Source organism: Bombina bombina, chromosome 3 (genome assembly GCF_027579735.1).
Source record: "Bombina bombina isolate aBomBom1 chromosome 3, aBomBom1.pri, whole genome shotgun sequence".
Lineage (NCBI taxonomy): Eukaryota > Metazoa > Chordata > Amphibia > Anura > Bombinatoridae > Bombina > Bombina bombina.
The window spans coordinates 540,648,652-540,668,536 of NC_069501.1; positions in this window are offsets into that span (position 1 = coordinate 540,648,652).

Below are 19,885 nucleotides of genomic sequence, written 5' to 3' on the forward strand. Positions count from 1 at the left end.
GGGCCCTTAAAAGGATTATAGAGGGATCATATACCAATATAATAACCATTTGGCCAAGACAAGTCCACACACATAGTATCTGTGGATGGTTTGTAAAAAGCTACTGTAACCGTTTTTGTTTTCTACAGCATTAAAAAGACAACATCATATATCAAAGCAGTAGAAATGGGTTACATTTTGTCAAACCTACAAGGATGAAAATGACCTTTGTTTCCTTTTGTTGGGACACCAAGTTGCCATTCCATGGTGCATTTCCTTGAAAGACACCGGCTTCCATCACTGCCTTTATAGGCTGACAGCTTGCACCTTCCTTATTTAACTTTTAAATGCTTGTTTGTTTTTTGTCATCTGCTATCTATGTGGTACCCTCTAGACCTTTCTGTTTTCATGTTTGAATGCAAGCCCCCGCCCTCTTAGAAAATCAACCCGCGCCCAAAATACAAGGCATGGACTTTTTTCTACATTAATCCTTTCACTACTTTTGTTAAAGGGACATGAAACCCAAAACGTTTTGAAAACATTTTAATTTACTTCTATTATCTAATTTGCTTTGTTCGCTTGGTATCCTTTGGTACAAAAGCATATCTAGGTAGGCTTAGAAGCTGGGGGCTAGCTGCTGATTGGTGGCTGCACAAACAGTGCCTTCCACTAATATATATTTGAAGTATATTCTCATTGAAATTTTACATTTTTTAGTACACCTGGGTGACTAGGAACAGGATATTGTCCAGCCATGACTTCCTGTTTCACAGGGGTATAAATATGATGTAACACGTAGGTCAAATTCTCTTAGACATTCATCACAATGGGTACACACAAAAAAGTGCATCATGCCCTTGGTTAAATATGGTAGTGGATCTTTAATGTTTTGGGGCTGTTTTTATATCTGTGGGCCTGGACATTTTGTTAGGATACATGGTATTGTGGAATCTATCAAATATCAACAGATATTAAATAAACACCAGTGAGCCATGTTTGGATCTTCCAGCAAGACAATGATCCAAAACATACATCAAAATCAACACAAAAATGGTTAATTGATCACAAAATCTAGGTCTTGCCATGGCCATCCCAGTCCCCTGACTTGAACCCCCTAGAAAACCTGTGGGGTGAACTGAAGAGGAGAGTCCATCAGCATCAACTTTTACATTTGAAGGATCTGGAGAGATTCTGTATGGAGGAATGGTCTCTGATCCCTTGCCATGTATTCTCCAACCTCATCAGGCATTATAGGAAAAGAGTCAGAGCTGTTAATTTGGCAAAGGTAGATAGCACAAAGTATTGACTAAAAGGGTGCCAATAATTGTGCCACACATATATTTAAGAAAGATTTTTTTTATATATAAACCTGTGTTGTGTTTATAATTGTTTGATATCCATGAGAGCAGAGTAGTATACTTTTTTTTTTTAACAAAATATCTAACGGTTAAACAATAAAGACAATTTTTCACAGCCTTGTTTGCTCATATTTACCATGGGTTACATTATTAGTGGAGGGCACTGTATATAAACCTCTTGCCATTTGCTTACCAATATGTTCAGCTAGCTCTCAGTAGTGCATTGCTGCTTGTTCAATAAAGGATACCAAGAGAGTGAAACAAAATTTATAAAACCGAATCATGAAATACATTTTTTGGGTTTCATGTCTCTTTAATCAAGTGATCAAAAAAAGCATAAAAGAGAGCAATAATACTTTGAATGTAAGCATATGTCAGCATTTAAGCAACTTAGGGCTTAGTTAAAAGTCTTGGGGCCTGTTTCCATTGAGTCGTTAAAAATGTAGTCGTAATCTACCGAAGTTGCTGACAGGTAAAGTAGTTTACGGCTCAATTGCGTGCAGTCACTCTTTTCGTGTAGGTGTAAGTTAACGTTGTGTTAACGCTTCCATCCAATGTCGGATTTCTTGAAAATCGTGCCATAACAAATTTGTTGCCATGGTAACCACCCTTACACTAAACAATTTACGTTTAACGTCTGCGCTCCTTACCTGTGATCACCTCTAAAGAAAAACAAAGATACATTGAATTCATTATAAAATAAAATGAAAATGTTTTATTAATGAAAAAACTTTTCTTGGTTTTATTTTTTTATTTTATTGATATATGTAATATATTGTGCTGCCCTAGGCATAGCATAGGCCTAATTGGAATTTTGGAGAAATGTGCTTGATTATATGTGTATATGTAAATACATATGATATTTAAATAGGAACATAACACCAACTAGTCCTATACTTGGTCCAGCAATAAATATTACATATAACAATATATTTATAAAATGAAACACTTGTACTTTAATATCTCAATAGAAAAGAGGCCTCAAAAAACATATTTTTCTCTAGTTGAGCATGTCGTAATGTTTGAGACCTTATCGACAGCTTCTGACATTGTTTTAACTGTTTGCACGTTCAATGGAAACCTGGTGTAAATTTTCGCTTTTTGGGTTCTATTGTTTTCTATGGACTGCATAATTCTTTTTCGGCAGCTGGTATAATGGAAAACGTTCCAGGGGAATATTTAAGATCCCACAGTAACTAGTTCTTTCAGTGAGCAAGCAAAAAACAATTAAAAAAAAACAGTTAAAACCTCAAAACTGTGTGGTAAAGAGCTATCTTATACAAAAAAGGGTGTTTCTGATTGCGACTTAGTTTTTCCTAAACAGGAAATACTTTGGCCTAGATTTAGAGTTCGGCGGTAGATGGGCTGTTAACGCCACGCGTGTTTATGTCTAACGCACGTCAATGTTTGACTCCGGTATTTAGAGTTAAGATAAGACCATCTAACGATGCTCCTAACGCGTGTATGTCACACGCGTAATCCTGCCCGCGTTAGACAGTCTCCCATAGAGATCAATGGGAAAGCAAAAAAATTGCCTTTTTTTATCTAACACTCGATCTCGCGAGAATACGCACAGCTCGGTCATATGACGCATACCACATCATGCACAACAATAACACGCCGCAAATGTCACAACAACAATCAATCAACAAAGCACACAAGCATTACACATTCACAAGCGGGGGAAGTTTTAATACTATTTATACGGGGAATACGCATATACTTTAAGATGCGGAAAATCGCACAATAACAACAAGGATTAAAAAAGATATACATACACTAGAAACAAAATCGCATTCAATATCATTATATATTATGAAAAACATACATATACAACACTTCACGAAGAACACACCATCGCAAATTCACATTTAATAAGAATACTTTTGGACAATGAAAGCTAAAATGAACACTATGACATCATCGCATTCTACACATTCCACAAATACCAACTCGAAATGAGCATGCGCAAATTCACACACCTAATACACATTGCAATAATATTAATTGCTAATAAAGCACACCTGAACACTAATTACAATGGAAATTGGGACATCATTAAACATTTACACAGGGTATATAAGCACCACACAAGCATGGCTTCTTTGACTGTGTTGCTGGTGGGTCTTTGGAGATTGGAGGTTTAAGAATAGAGAGTTAGCGAATTTTTGAGAGTGAGTTAGTGTTAGCGTGAGAGAGTCAGTTGGTAGTGTTAGCGTGAGAGAGTCAGTTGGTAGTGTTAGCGTGAGAGAGTGAGTGAGTTAGTGGGAGTTAGTGGGAGTGGGAGAGAGTCTGTTAGTGGGAGCGTGAGTGAGTTAGTGGGAGTTATTAGTGAGAGTTGTTAGTGGGAGCGTCAGTTAGTGGTAGTTAGTGAGCGTTAGTGGGAGTGTTTGTTAGTGAGAATTAGAAGTAGTGTGAGTTAGCGAGCGAGTGATTTATCTGTACACTTAACACATTTACACGCAAACACATTCAATACATACATACACTTATCAATAACACTACATACACTCCATACCCCCTACCCCCTCATACTACACTCCATACCCCATTCCTTGTAGTCCCATTCCCTTTCATCCCATTTACTCTTATCCCATACCCCATACCCATCCCATACCCATCCCCTAGTTACATTTAGTTTACATATCCTCCTTTTAGTCTTATTCTTTTCGTTTATTTAAATACTCCTTACCCTCTTTGTTTTTTTACATCCCTCACACTTTAAGCACCTTTTTTGTCTTTTTAGTTCTTTATTTTGAGCCCCTTTCATTTCATCACACTCACTTTTTGTTTGATTATTTGGGGTTTAGTTTAGGGAGGAGATGGAGGCCAGGCAGGGGACAGGTAGAGGGGGGAGTAGAGGGAGGGGGAGAGGAACAGGGCAGGAAGGGGGGCAGGAAGGGGGGCAGGAAGCGGGGGTGGAAGCGGTGGGTGGACCCAGCCACTTGGTTCAAGATGACCAAGTGGCTGGGCCCAGTGGCGGTCAGAGTAGGGCTTCACAGTCCGGGAAACAGAGGGCATCGTCACAGGGGAAGGCCAAGGCGACTAGGGAGGCGAGGTTTACGATGGAGGAGAAGGAGGCCCTCGTAGAGGCCTATATGGCCAGGCATAGGATGCTGCAGCACCAAAAGACCACCCCGACTGAGAAGAGGAGGCTCTGGAACGAGATTAGGAATGCAGTCAATGCAGTGGGTGGCCGGAACCGGGATATGGATTCTATCAAACATCGGTACCGGGACTGTAAACTTGAACTTAAAAAAAAGTTAAGCCTGGAGGCCCGACATGCCGCAGGGACCGGTGGCGGCCCTGCCCTTGAAATGGAGTACTGCCGATGGGAGGAAATGTTGCGGCCCAGCATCTCCGAGGTGGAAGTAGTCGGTATCGGAGGAATCGATACCGGGAACCTGCCACTCTCATCTGACGGTAAGCTCATTGAACAATAATTTCACATACGAATGTATTTCAATGGACACTATACGCAAACATTTACTTTCATGATTGAGGTAGCGAATACAATTTGACAAAACATTCAAATGTACTTAAATTACCTAATTAGATTCATTCTTGAGATATATTTTAATGAAGAAATAGCCATGCACACGGTGAAACAATCACAGGAGGCAGCTATATTCAGCTAACAATCAGCATCTTAGAAGCATATTTAGATATGCTTTTCAGCAAAGAATATCCAGAGAATGAAGCTAATTAGATAAGAAAAGTACATTCGAAAGTTGATACTAAATGTATGCTTCTAAATCATGAAAGATAAAACATTGGGTTTCATGTGTTAAGGATCAGATTAATGCTATAACGTTGTTTACACGCATTCTATTACTTTGCGGTTACATCAGTATCTAGGCTATAGGTTAGGTGTGCATTTAAACAGACTGAAAACAAACGCTAAAACATTCACATTGACCACAGATATCACAAACACGGTTTAGAAAAAGCGGAAATCGTATTGATTGTTTGTTAGATTTCAAAGTGGATTAATGATTCTGCATTTGTAATTGTATCGTAAGCTAAGTCATTTAAACCTTTATTTGCAAATATGCTAATATATATATATATATTTTTTTATTTATTTTTTTATATACAGAGTCTGGGGACGAGGCAGCACAGCCTCCTGCATCTCCCCGGGATGAGAGTGGTGGTGAGGAATTCCCACTTCGGAGGGAAGAGGCCCCCCCGTGACGAACAGCGCACGGGAGATGATGAAGAGGCCCCGGAAGCAGAGGAGGATCCCGCTGAACCCGCGGAACCCGCGGAACCCGAGGTCCCTCAAAGACCCGCACTCCGCCGTGCACGGGCACCCCACCGTGCACGGGTTCAACAGGCACAACAAGAGGAAATAGCGGAGGTGCGGGTTCTACTGGAGTACATAGACCAGATGCGTACCTCCCGGATAGAAAATATAGAAGAATACTTGATGGCCAGAATCAAATTATTCAAGGACAAAATGAAATAATCAGCATACTGAATAGAATACAAGAAGGACAAACAAGAATGTTTCAGCTTCATCAAGAAATGTTCACTTTTTTCCGGGAGGCGCATGCTGGTCTACCTCCTGTTGCTGGGCCTCTTGTTGCTGGGCCTCTTGCTGCTGGGCCATCTCCTCCTGCCGGCCCATCTCATCCTCCTCCTCAGCCATCTACTCCTCCTCCTCCTCAGCCATCTACTCCTCCTCCTCCTCAGCCATCTTCTCCTCCTCATCCATCTTCTCCTCCTCAGCCATCTACTCCTCACCTTGGTCGTCCCAGTACTCTTCCTTCCACTCCTCCCACAACAGCTCCAAGGAGGACTCTTCGGAGTCGGCAGTTGCCTCTCCCAGAGCCTCAGCCCCGTGGGAAGAGGGGAAGGAAGAGGAAGTAAGTATTTTTTTCCATCTTCAAATTATTTTTTTATGTAATGTGTAATGGATAGGTATGTGATGATGTGGTTTTCATACACTTGTGGACCACACTCTGTATATAATCGACTTCTATGGGACCGGGTCCATGGAGGAAGATTGTTTGCAGAGTGTGGGTTATAAGTGTGTGAAAACCACATCATCACATACCTATCCTTGTTCATGATATTGATTGGTTTCTGTGATGTGATGTCCAAACTGTTTCCCGAATCGCTAACTAAATTACCATAACAATTATCCATGATGGCATATTACTGTTTGAATGCCAATAACACAGCTTAAAGGGACAGTCAGAAAATTATTGATTACAAAGAAAACACTGTATTACGCATTATAAAGTTGGAAACAACAAAACATGGAGAAATACATGTGTGACTTATGTGCTTACCCTTGTATCTATGACTATGAAAAATGACCACTTATTTGTTGTTCTGACATAACAACATTTTAGATATCAATTATCAATACATGGTCAATAATATGCTGTATGAGCACAAGGTTTTACATATACAAATGCTATACAAATGCCCTCTAGTGCTCAAATTGTATAATGATTACAAGCACTCTTCAAGATTGAAGAAATGAGCACACCAACCTCATAGGTTTAGATAGCAAATTTAAATAAACACAGACAAATGTTCAATTGTTGAGAAACATTTTATATCCTTGATATTACAGAATTGACTTTTCGAATAATTTTAAAAAATAAAATTTTTCTAAACTGTCCCTTTAACAACATTACATATGCTAACACATATTTTAAGCTTGTTGGTATATCTACATGTACTTTGTCAAAAAATAAATTTTAAAATCACATTTATATTGACGTGTTAAATAAAGTCTATTTTCTTTAAGAGACATTATTGTGTTAATATTTTATTGTAAATATTTTTATTTTAACAATGAATATGGTTTAAAGTCCTTTTAGGAGTGGGGGGGGGGGGGGGAAATATGCTAACAAAAATATATTTGAAGATTAAACTATGTGGATCTCATACATGATACAAAAAATAACATTTGCATTCAAGGGACAGTATCCTATATTTTTTACATAACTGTATGTAATAGACACTACTACAAACAACAAGATTAACATATACTGATATCAATATTAAAAAGCTTCAAACACTTGCAAATAAAATAGGGTTAGCTATATTGAAAATATAGATGAACCACCATTACAACCGTAAAACAACACAATACACCATCATTAACATATGAAAAGACCCTTTACACAAACTGGACAAAGCTGGAGATGGTACTCACATGAAACTCAGAGGCTTTGCGAGGAGTAAGAAAATTACTTACATTTTCTTAGAACACAAGACAAAATAAACCTATTGGTTAAACAATGGACTATCTAACTAGAGACAAAATCCAAGATTTTGATTTATAATGTGAGTGTCTAATGAACCTTTAATAAAATATACAACAAAATTACATTTAGAAGAAGTCGGCATCATATATTTAGCATATGATAAATGCATATTGATTACTTTATTCAAACACAATAGCGCATATTTATTAATTAGATATGTTCAACATTAAACACAACAGTAATTTTTAAGAAAAAGGAACATTGTTGACAAACATATTAAACATGGACTGTAGAGATTTGCACTTGCCTATAAATATCCTATGCATGAAAACATTTTGCTTTCGTTCGTTGATTCAACCAGACATCCAGCAAAAGAGAATGTGGTGGTCTTTATCAGCTACGGGTCAACAATGTAACATGATGCAAATAATACATATTCGCAAGCTTTTTAAAATTGCATGCAGTCACAAACGTTTTTAACGTGCACAAATATTGCGGGACTACGCAATCCAATCAGACGTTTTTTTACCTTTACATGTGCCGTCTTAACATGGCGCTTCCTTGATCACGTAAGAACGCCATCCAATGAAAGGCACATTATTGATCACGTAAGAACGCCATCCAATGAAAGGCACATTATTGATCACGTAAGAACGCCCAAAAAAAAAGGCGCATCCTTGATCGCGTCAAAACGCAATCCAATAAAAGGCATATTCCTGATCACGTAAGAACGTCAGTCAATACAAGGAATCATTGGACAGCCTGGCAGGTGACGTCTTAAGCAACATGGCGCATCCGAGATCGCTGAAAAACCGCAGACAATACAAGGACTCAGTGACATCTTGGCATATCACTAAGAAACGTATTTATATTTTAGGAACTAGTATGTGTGTAGATTGCTATCTAGGAATGACAACAAATCCAGAATCATCTTTTCGGACTTGACTGTCCCTTGAACTATAGCTATGGTGTATATCTTTAACATTTAAAAGATACACATGAGAAATACATATGCCATTGATGTTTTAAGATATGTTTGGATTGTTGTTGAATAACAATAGTTATACATGGATTGATTAAACGTGTCATTTATTCAAGTTTAATTATTGTCAGCCTACCTATAGCCATAAATGGGAGGAGATGTATTTAGTTAACATATTAGTTAACTAATATTCATCATCCACATTATTTGCATTACACACAGAGATTTATTTGGTTACACTTTGACAATAATATAGATTTGAAAATGAAATACAGGTGCTGTCAACATTACAATAAGATTGTTTATTAATAAAATTATATGTCCTTGTTCTTGTAAAAAGGACAAAAACGCTTTACAAATGGAAATACATTCATTAACAATTGTGATCAACATCACTTAAAGGGACATTATTTTGTTTTTAAAAAGAGCATACACATAGTCAATACTATTTAAATAAAATGAACACTTTACAGGGATTATATCATTGTATCAATACTCAGATCATTTGGTAAAGGTGCATCAATTCATGCAGAGTTTATAAATACACACATGGATCAGAACATTTCAATATACATATATACACAAATACAAATATATATACATATATAAAGAAATTACTCTGCTAATCATAATCAGGCAATGATAGAGCTAAGAGAAAATAATATAAACACAAATAATAAGATTACATTGGAGATGTTAATCTTAAAGTCATTTACTATTGTCTTACATATATGATTTCATTATAACAAATATATTTGGTAGGTCCCTTTAAGGATCAACAGCATAAACTAGAGCTTTCAAAAAATAACAGGAAGAATGAGGACAAAGATTTGTGAAATAAAATGTATTTTATTAGTATGTAAGAAAACATTCAAAACGTTTATAAATAATCTTGTAAAAATAAGGAATATATGAGCCATATGACAAGGTAACACAGTGCATCACAGTCCATGAAGAGAGTTTCCAAGGGCCATCATAGCCCCATTGGAGACACATGACAAGGTAACACAGTGCATCACAGTCCATGAAGAGAGTTGCCAAGGGCCAGCATAGCCCCATTGAGACACATGACAAGGTAACACAGTGCATCACAGTCCATGAAGAGAGTTGCCAAGGGCCAGCATAGCCCCATTGGAGACACATGGCAAGGTAACACAGTGCATCACAGTCCATGAAGAGAGTTGCCAAGGGCCAGCATAGCCCCATTGGAGACACATGACAAGGTAACACAGTGCATCACAGTCCATGAAGAGAGTTGCCAAGGGCCAGCATAGCCCCATTGGAGACACATGGCAAGGTAACACAGTGCATCACAGTCCATGAAGAGAGTTGCCAAGGGCCAGCATAGCCCCATTGGAGACACATGACAAGGTAACACAGTGCATCACAGTCCATGAAGAGAGTTGCCAAGGGCCAGCATAGCCCCATTGGAGACACATGACAAGGTAACACAGTGCATCACAGTCCATGAAGAGAGTTGCCAAGGGCCAGCATAGCCCCATTGGAGACACATGACAAGGTAACACAGTGCATCACAGTCCATGAAGAGAGTTGCCAAGGGCCAGCATAGCCCCATTGGAGACACATGGCAAGGTAACACAGTGCATCACAGTCCATGAAGAGAGTTGCCAAGGGCCAGCATAGCCCCATTGGAGACACATGACAAGGTAACACAGTGCATCACAGTCCATGAAGAGAGTTGCCAAGGGCCAGCATAGCCCCATTGGAGACACATGGCAAGGTAACACAGTGCATCACAGTCCATGAAGAGAGTTGCCAAGGGCCAGCATAGCCCCATTGGAGACACATGACAAGGTAACACAGTGCATCACAGTCCATGAAGAGAGTTTCCAAGGGCCATCATAGCCCCATTGGAGACACATGACAAGGTAACACAGTGCATCACAGTCCATGAAGAGAGTTGCCAAGGGCCAGCATAGCCCCATTGGAGACACATGACAAGGTAACACAGTGCATCACAGTCCATGAAGAGAGTTGCCAAGGGCCAGCATAGCCCCATTGGAGACACATGACAAGGTAAAAGAGTGCAACAGGCACAACAATAAACTGATAAAAAGGCCAAATGGCAACAATATAAATACAAATTCAACATGTGGACGGAGGATTATTATCTGCCACCATGGAGCATATCCAGATCCTCCACTTACTGGTCATCCTCTTCATTGTCCTGTGCATGTCCAGCTCCAGATTCAGGCCTTGAACGTAATTGCATAATTTCACGCAGAGTCAAGTCCTGAACCCGGAGCTGGGCCTGCATGGTGTCGTTCATCCCTCTCAGGACAGCTGCGTTCCTCAACACGGCCTGCTCTACTCTTGCTATCCCTTCTAGCATGAGCCATGCTGAGTCACAGCCTAAAATAAAATAAAATTAAATATTAAGGATAATTACACAACAGAATAAAAATTTTTTATACATACATTGTCATCATAAAGACAAATAATTATTTACCAAAATTAATTTTCATATATTCTTTACACATGAATTAGGTTATTCAGACAGACAGAAATCATTAAAGGCTCATGTTACTCAAACATGTTGTCCCCTTTAATTGGTTTTAGATGATCCACTTATACAGCTTGAGTGTATCAAATGTTGTTAAAGGATTTACATTGTACTTACATCAGCAATTTAAAAAATCAATTTAGACTGTGGTAGGCACACCTATCCTTAAACATTTTGGCATTGAGGACAAGCTGTGTAAACATAGCAACCAGAAGAAATTACATTCCCACTGGGTTAGACAAGAGATAATGTATCCACATTTGTACATAAAATTTTGGATCCAAGTAGTGGTGTTTGGTATATGTAGTGATATCCAATTAAAGGGACACTGAACCTAAATATTTAATGGACTGATTCAGATAGAGCATGACATGACAAATCTTTAGAAATTACACATATTCATTATATGTTTTAATTCTCAAGCTAGATTTTGAATGCAAGAATGTTGCTTTTTATGGAAGCATGTCCATGTTTGTGCATGCTGGTTGATGGATACATTCATCCAACAATAAAGAAATGATGGCCACATTTATTTTATTGTTTAAACTAATTATAGGAATAAGTTGTTTTCCAAAAAGATATCAAGAGAATGACGAATAATTCATAAGAGTATTCTATTATACATTGGCTTAACATTGCATGCTGGATTTGAATCACAATTTAACCAATTTAACTTCACTGTACCTTTAAGTATCTTATAAAGTGTATTTAGAATGATACTTACAGCTGTGCCTGGGAAGGACAATCTGACACCCAGGACAATGAAGGTTGAAACAGGGGGGAGGGATGGGACTGGCTTGGGGAGGGATGGGAATGGCTTGGGGAGTGGTGAGCTGCCGCTCCAGGGTAGGCCGTACAGCTGGGGAGTGGGGAGTTTGGGTCTGGGCAGCTGTACGGGCCAGAATACGGGGAGAGCGGCGAAGGGGGGTGTATGGGCGTTTTTTGGGAAGGGCTGGCAGTGGTCGGGGCATGGTCATGAGTTTGGTGATGGGAAGGGCTCTGGGTGTGTGCAGGGGTGTGGCCATGGTCAGGGGTGTGTGCATGGGGAGGGGTCTGTGACTGGGCAGGGGCGGAATCCAGATGACCAGAAGTGGTGGATCCATCTGAAAATGTAAAGAAAATATATTAACATCTCATACATCCTGACATCAAATCAACGCATTTCAAATTGATTATGTTTTCAATATACTTCGAAGTGTGTTTGAATCTGTAAACTATTCTGAAATGAGGATATGGTATCTATATAGGCACTCAGATGAATCTCAATGACTGTCTGTACAATTTGAAACTTATTATTGTGTTTTGGCATGGAATATGCATGTGACATAATGATGGCATGAATTATATATTCTTAAAAAAAAATATACAAGCAGATTTTCATGCTGCCTGATATAGAAAGGGGGCAGTAGTGTATTTGAACAGACAAATAATATTCCTTTTTAAAGGGAAAAAGCTGTAGACTTTGAATGTCTTCAATAAAATGATTTCCAAAAAAGAAACATGTTGGAAACATGATAGATATATTTCACATACCATCAGACTCCAAGGCAGCCTCTTCCTCCTCCATCCCACATGTGACATCAATCTCTGTAAAACATAACATGTTGTGTACACCTTAAGATCAGATATTATAACATATGTTACTGTTGCTCAAATACGCACATCAATGTTGCATTAAAGATATACACACACAAAGTTATGATTTACATCATTTTGATGGAGCATACAAATGACAATAGATTTGTTATTGTCAATAAATCAGAATTTTAATGTATTGTTTGTCTTAATGTTAAATTCATAAAAGCATAGTACATAGAACATTTAAGATTTCTCATGTGTGTATCACTTGATGACTGTTGTCAAAAAATCAAATTGAAAAAAACATATGTTATACATCTTATGAATAACAAATGTGTAGACTAATAAAGTTGAAATTATTAATCGCTCAATAGAAAAAAAAAAATATATAATCAGAAGATAAATTTTTTAATTTTTTATAATGTTATGCTTCATCGGAATCATGATCATAATATTGATTAGCAATACACCTTCAATTACATATAAATGAGTCAATGGACTTACCAGGAGACCGCAAAGGCGGCTCTTTGTCACTGCTGGATTCCTGTGGGCTCCCCACACCAACTCTCTCTATGAATGATATAGATATATATTATTAAACACATTTTGGATATCACTAAATCACATCTGTCTAGAATTTTAACATTAATCAACTTTAAAATGTGAAGAATAGAGCAGTCATTACACCAGAAAATGCTTGATTGAATCAAGGGGATTCTGTAAACATATCTGTATTGAACATATGTTTAATGTCAGACTACATTAGACATCAAATTAATCTCAGATGCTGCTATTGCATATCTAAATATACCCAATGATCAATGTTCTTAACCCTTTAAGGACACAGCTTTCACTTAGCTCAATTGTTTTATGACGGAATAATTCCGTCATATGTCCTTAAGAAGTTACAAGAATACACACAAACCACATATTGCGGAACATCTGTTGACAAATCTAAACAAACATGTGTCACATCGACCCATTTTTTCAATGTACAGTAATCTTGTTTAGGACACAACACATATTTATCACAATACATAACAAAATTGATTATTACAAATATGTAATCATGGTGCTGTTAGAGTATGCAGATATCTATAAAGTAACTCCAACAGATAATTAGATTTATATATCAATAGTTTTTAATAAAAAGAATGTAAAGATGAATGAATCTATTTTGTCTTAAAGGGACACTGACATGATTAATTTAAATAATTGATTTCTATGTTCAAACTGTAAAAAATGATTTAACATTGACTCCTATTATAATTAGAATGTTGCTCGATATTAATCTTAAAGGCAGATAAGGAATATTGGATTCAATAAATATTGTTTGTTGAAGGTATCCACCAATCATCAATAAAAACCCAGGTTGGTCAACAAAAATATAGATGCACATAAACGTACTTTCTTTATTTTAAAATACATTTAGCAATAGAATATGTCACATATGATGATAGTATTATATTTTATGTTTATTAATATTGCATACTGTATGTGAAAGACAATATTAATAATTGTAGCTCAGTATCCCTTTAATCTAAAATTAAATAGATTCCACAATGTTGTTGTTTGTTAATGAATTATCTACTCCATATGTTGATGTCATGAATGGTATTGAGCATGCAATTAAAATCTAATATGTTATTTAAGGATATCCGAATAATTATTTAATTTTCATCTATTAAATAGACATTACATATAAATATTGAACAATGTGTATTTAGTATGTAATGTTCAGTCCATGTTTCGAAGACAAATGTCAATTAAAAAGAGACATACCATACTGTGACAAGCCCTGGCTTGAGGATCCAGCAGCCACATCCATATCTGTAATATATTAAATGAGGATTGCATATCATTAATACTAATCATGCCATGTTTAAAATATTTACATTAATAACAAATCAATAGAAAAATATTAATCCTTTGGTAGTCCCATGAGTTAATTGTTTCCGCAATTAAATTAATGATAAATATATCCTGGACTCTTATTTTCAATCAGTTGTGTTGTTTAATGTATCTTTAAGAATATCTGCTTGTTATTACATAATCATCAATTGATGGCCATATGTTATAATTTATTTGTATTATTCGTTTTTTATTAGCTATAATATTTAAAATAAGAATACTGTATTCTTCACTAATCTAAGAATTTCCATTTAATTTATAACAACATGTATAAAGCAATGCCACTTTCCGCAAACCCATGTTAACGTGGATGAGAAATGCCATTTTCGCGATCATTGCGCAATGATTCCAAGCGGAATTACGCATCCGTCATTTGAACAACATGTATAAAGCAATGCCACTTTCCGCAAACCCATGTTAACGTGGATGCGAAATTACATTTCCGCTCTGTGACGCATATTCTGTAGAGCGCAAGAAACATCATTCCTATTTCATGTGTCAATAATCTAAAATCAGATATCTAAACATCATATGTAGTGTATGTTGTGAGATCTGTATAGGTTTAGTATCTGACTAAATACACATATTTGATTTTTAAAATAAAAAATATTATATGAAGTTGGATAATTACCTGGTTCAGATTCTCTATCGGCTCCTCCCAGGCCACCGGACGGAGAAGCATCTGCCCTGTCCCCCGCGTCAGGACTTTCAGATCCCGCAGCTGGGAGGGAAGAAGAGGAGGCCGAGGATGGCGAGGATCTAAATGTTTTGGGGACCCGGAGATTGAGGAGCTCGCATAAAGTCACCTCATAAGGGAGTAGGTACAGTTTCCGCGGGGCCTTTCTTTGGCCCCCTCTCTTACGGGCTTGTACCCAGTCCCTTATGAGGTTGACTTTTTTCGATAAACGCAACCTCATATCTCCGAATCTCCTCATGATCTGATCCTGGGTCCTCTGGACGTCACACACCAATCTAACCGCATTGGTGATAGACTCCCAGAGGGCCTTCTTAACAGGCGAATCTGTCGAGCTCCTCTTGTTCCCAAACAGCTGGGGATAAAAGTCCTTGACGGCGTGGACCAGTGCAGTGCTCTCCTCCTTGGTGAACCTGGGAACTGACATGCCTGCTCGGTTTGATAATAATATATAAATATATATACTGCCTGCAGGCATTAGAGAACTGACAAAGATGGCAACGTGTAATGGACTTTTATATGGTGAAGTAAACATGAGATGCACCATGGGACAATTTATCTGTACATCTGATTGGATAAAAGTTTGAAATATTGTTATAATGTCTGTGAGACCATCCTGACTCAAGTTGTGTTTGTGTGATGAACTCTGATTGGCCGTTCCTTAATGTTTCATATCTTAGTAACATCCTTACACATACCGCTTGGTGGTGCTGTAACTTCATTTTTCATGTAGACTTATTTGTAACTCATGGGCCTGTCATGCGGATATGTGTGACGCAGATTTAATATCCGTGATCCGTGAAATATTAATGATTAAATACTCTTTAAAATCTAATACTGTCACATTATTAATGTTGTAGACATTTCTCGGTTTAATAACGGTCTGTTTCTTTAATACAAATACACATTTAATATTGTATGTCTTTATTGTTCTTTAAATAAATTTATTGTGAAGTATTGACATTGCTCTATTAAATGTATTTATAATGCACATTGATTAGAGTCTAATGTCACGCAATAGCACACAATGTTTAAATATGCTAATCTGGTGTTTGAAGATGCGTTTCCCACGCAATATTTATTAATGTTAAAATTCCGGTTAGAATGTCAGTAACTTGGATAATCTGTTTATAAATGTTAAACTACAGATTTGTTATTCTCAAATAAACCTCTAGCTTGTATTTGTCTGAAGTGCTCATATATGTTATTGTGCAATGGCGTCTTTAGTTTTAAAGAGACATTACAAACAATTGTATCAAATGATCTGTAGAGATAGAAGATTGTTTAGACTTTAAAATGTAAATCATTTTCTCTTAGTATTTATATATCCTCAACAGAAGAAATTTAAATGCACATGGTTGAGACAATCACATAAGGCATCTCTGTGCATCCACCAATCTTCATCTACTGAGCCTATCTCGATATGCTTTTCAAGCAAAGTATGTCAAGATAGGAAGAGAAGTAAATACACTCTTTAAATCTCTTAAAGGGACACTGTCCAAACAAATTTACCATTGGTGATTGAGCATGAAATGTTAATCAACTTTATTATTTAATCAGATTATCAAATGTTAACAGTTATCTTGTTATGTTTCTTTGCAAATCAATAATGATATTTTATATTACGGACAATTGTTTAATAAAAACCTGGGTTGTCCTTGACGATTGTTGCATCAATTATTCCAAACAATCAAGTTCTGTCCAGAGTACTGAAGCAAATAAATTAGCTATTTACTGCCTTATTTTTAAAGTAATGATAGCAACATCACAATGAGCATTCATAATATGAGACAAGTTTTAAAGTTGATTAAAATAGAATACTCATTCAGAATGTATAAATCATTAATTTTTTAACTGTCTACCTTTAAGTATATTTTGAGTTCATGTCCCTTTAAATAAACATTTCACAATAATGCTTAATATATCATAAACCTAGGCACCTTCCTTTTGCTAAATGAGTCTAACATATGAGTAAAGCAAATTTAGATTAACTTCTAGATTGTTTTACACACTGACTGAAATATATTTATTAAATGAGGTCTTATTTAGCCTTCAGCGTAGAGGGACATTAAGCTATATGTTATGTATGCATTTTGTATAATAATCTTATATTTGACCAACTTAATATGTTTTGTTATTCAATCATTATATTGTAATTATATATATTCGTGGATTAAATACATCTCTACATAGGCTATTTTGATGCTGATTGTTGTTTGCATATAGATGCCTTATATCATTGACTAAGATATGTGCATTTATTTTTATTTTAACAAGTATATTTAAAGACTGAATGTAATTCTATAGTACATTCTAAATATGTTTAAATTCTTGTATGATATTTGTAACAATCTATACAAAATATACATTTTGAATGACCCCTTTAAGGACCCAAACATATTGTATTTTGATTTAACATTGACAAAATAAACTAAAGGGGAAATTACATTCTATATAGATATTTGATGTCTAACCCAAGAGGTAAGATTGTAATAAATACATAATATTACTAAGTATAGTTAAATGACTCCACTAGAAAATTACATAGATTAACCTGGCATCCAATAACTAATTTGTTAAAAATATCAAGTTAAATGACCTACCATTTATAAATGTAATAATTGTAAAATATTTTCTAATAATGTTTTGAGATACCTAAGGAAGATACATGATCTTATACAATTCTTTTTACATTCAACAACACTGTCACTTTCATGTAATTGAACCACTTCACCTTATTAAATGTTAAAACAATCATAATATTACTACATATCCTAAATATTTTTAATATATACTTTTTCTATATAAAAGCATTGAAGAATCTGACTCCCCAATTAATGTTAAAAGATATATTTTAATATTCTCGTATGATTTTTATTTTCTACTATTAATGCATTATTTTCTCTTATGCATGTGCTTGTCAAATAGCCAACTACCAGTCAAGGGAGTCCAAGTTTTATTTACAGATTATATTGATATATATTAGAATCTGTTAAAAATAAACATATATTTAATAGAAAATAATTAAATATTCCAGGAAGTCATCAGATGCCAATCTGAAATGACAAATAATAAAAATGGAACAAAGTTAATACACACGTTGTAAAATATTCATAAAATACATTTAAAATCATATGGTGTCTATGCTCTAACTTTGATCAACATTTTTTAAAGATAATCATTACATTGATTTTAAATTAATTAAATACATACACCATTATATTGTTGATTAAAAATTATATTTAAATATCAAAAATTAAAATTATACATAATAATGTATATCACATGTAAACAATATATGTATGATGAACATAAATGTAATATTTCATGTCCATTCAAATACCTCTATATCAACTATAATATGTATTCCTTTTTCTGATTGTGATCCCTAAATATCTCATTAAGAACTAAATATGACTAATGTATGTAAGCTACTAATATTCTACAGTCTTCACTAGCATGCATTGGTACACCAACCTGGACAATGCATGGTCTTTGAAAGTCAATTCAGGGGTAAACAGTTGATCTTCAATAGGTGTCTTATTCATCAGTTCATTAAATAGAGGACTGGGAAATCCCATCTAAAAAAGTACAATCATCTAAGTGTCTGATTGTGATCCCTAAATATCTCATTAAGAACTAAATATGACTAATGTATGTAAGCTACTAATATTCTACAGTCTTCACTAGCATGCATTGGTACACCAACCTGGACAATGCATGGTCTTTGAAAGTTAATTCAGGGGTAAACAGTTGATCTTCAATAGGTGTCTTATTCATCAGTTCATTAAATAGAGGACTGGGAAATACCATCTAAAAAAGTACAATCATCTAAGTGTCTGATTGTGATCCCTAAATATCTCATTAAGAACTAAATATGACTAATGTATGTAAGCTACTAATATTCTACAGTCTTCACTAGCATGCATTGGTACACCAACCTGGACAATGCATGGTCTTTGAAAGTCAATTCAGGGGTAAACAGTTGATCTTCAATAGGTGTATTATTCATCAGTTCATTAAATAGAGGACTGGGAAATACCATCTACAAAATAGAAAATCATCTAAGTGTCTCCAATAGGATGTCTCCACAGCCTTATTCTATCAAATAGTTGGCACTTACCATGTGAACATGTATTTGTATGGTTTTCAAGGTCAGCAGAATTGAAATATAATGCCAGACATGATCCCATTGGTATACTTCAATTTCAATCTTGGCTTTTTCCCCACTGTCAGTCTTGGAAATCTTCACTGTCAGGCTTCAAATTGTTCCCTTTCAGTCTTTAGATTAAGTCATCTCCCTAATGTAAGAAATTATATATAAAGATTTCATACAAGTGTGTGAATCAGTTCTGTACCCCTCTCCCACCCCCCATTTCATAATAAATATCTATCACTAGCTTACTAAGCCTGTGTATGAACCTGTGTTATTTTCTATCAAGTGTGAAGATGAGTCATATTGAGCAGAACAAACCTCTGTGTGACATTGAACCATAGTCATTCTAGAGTATCCCTTTCTGATTATGTACATTTTAAGTAATGTGTAAACAAAATTATATTTTTTAAAATGTATGCCATATGATGTATTTGTGTACAAATCATGCCAGCAACAGTCCATACATTTCTACTTAC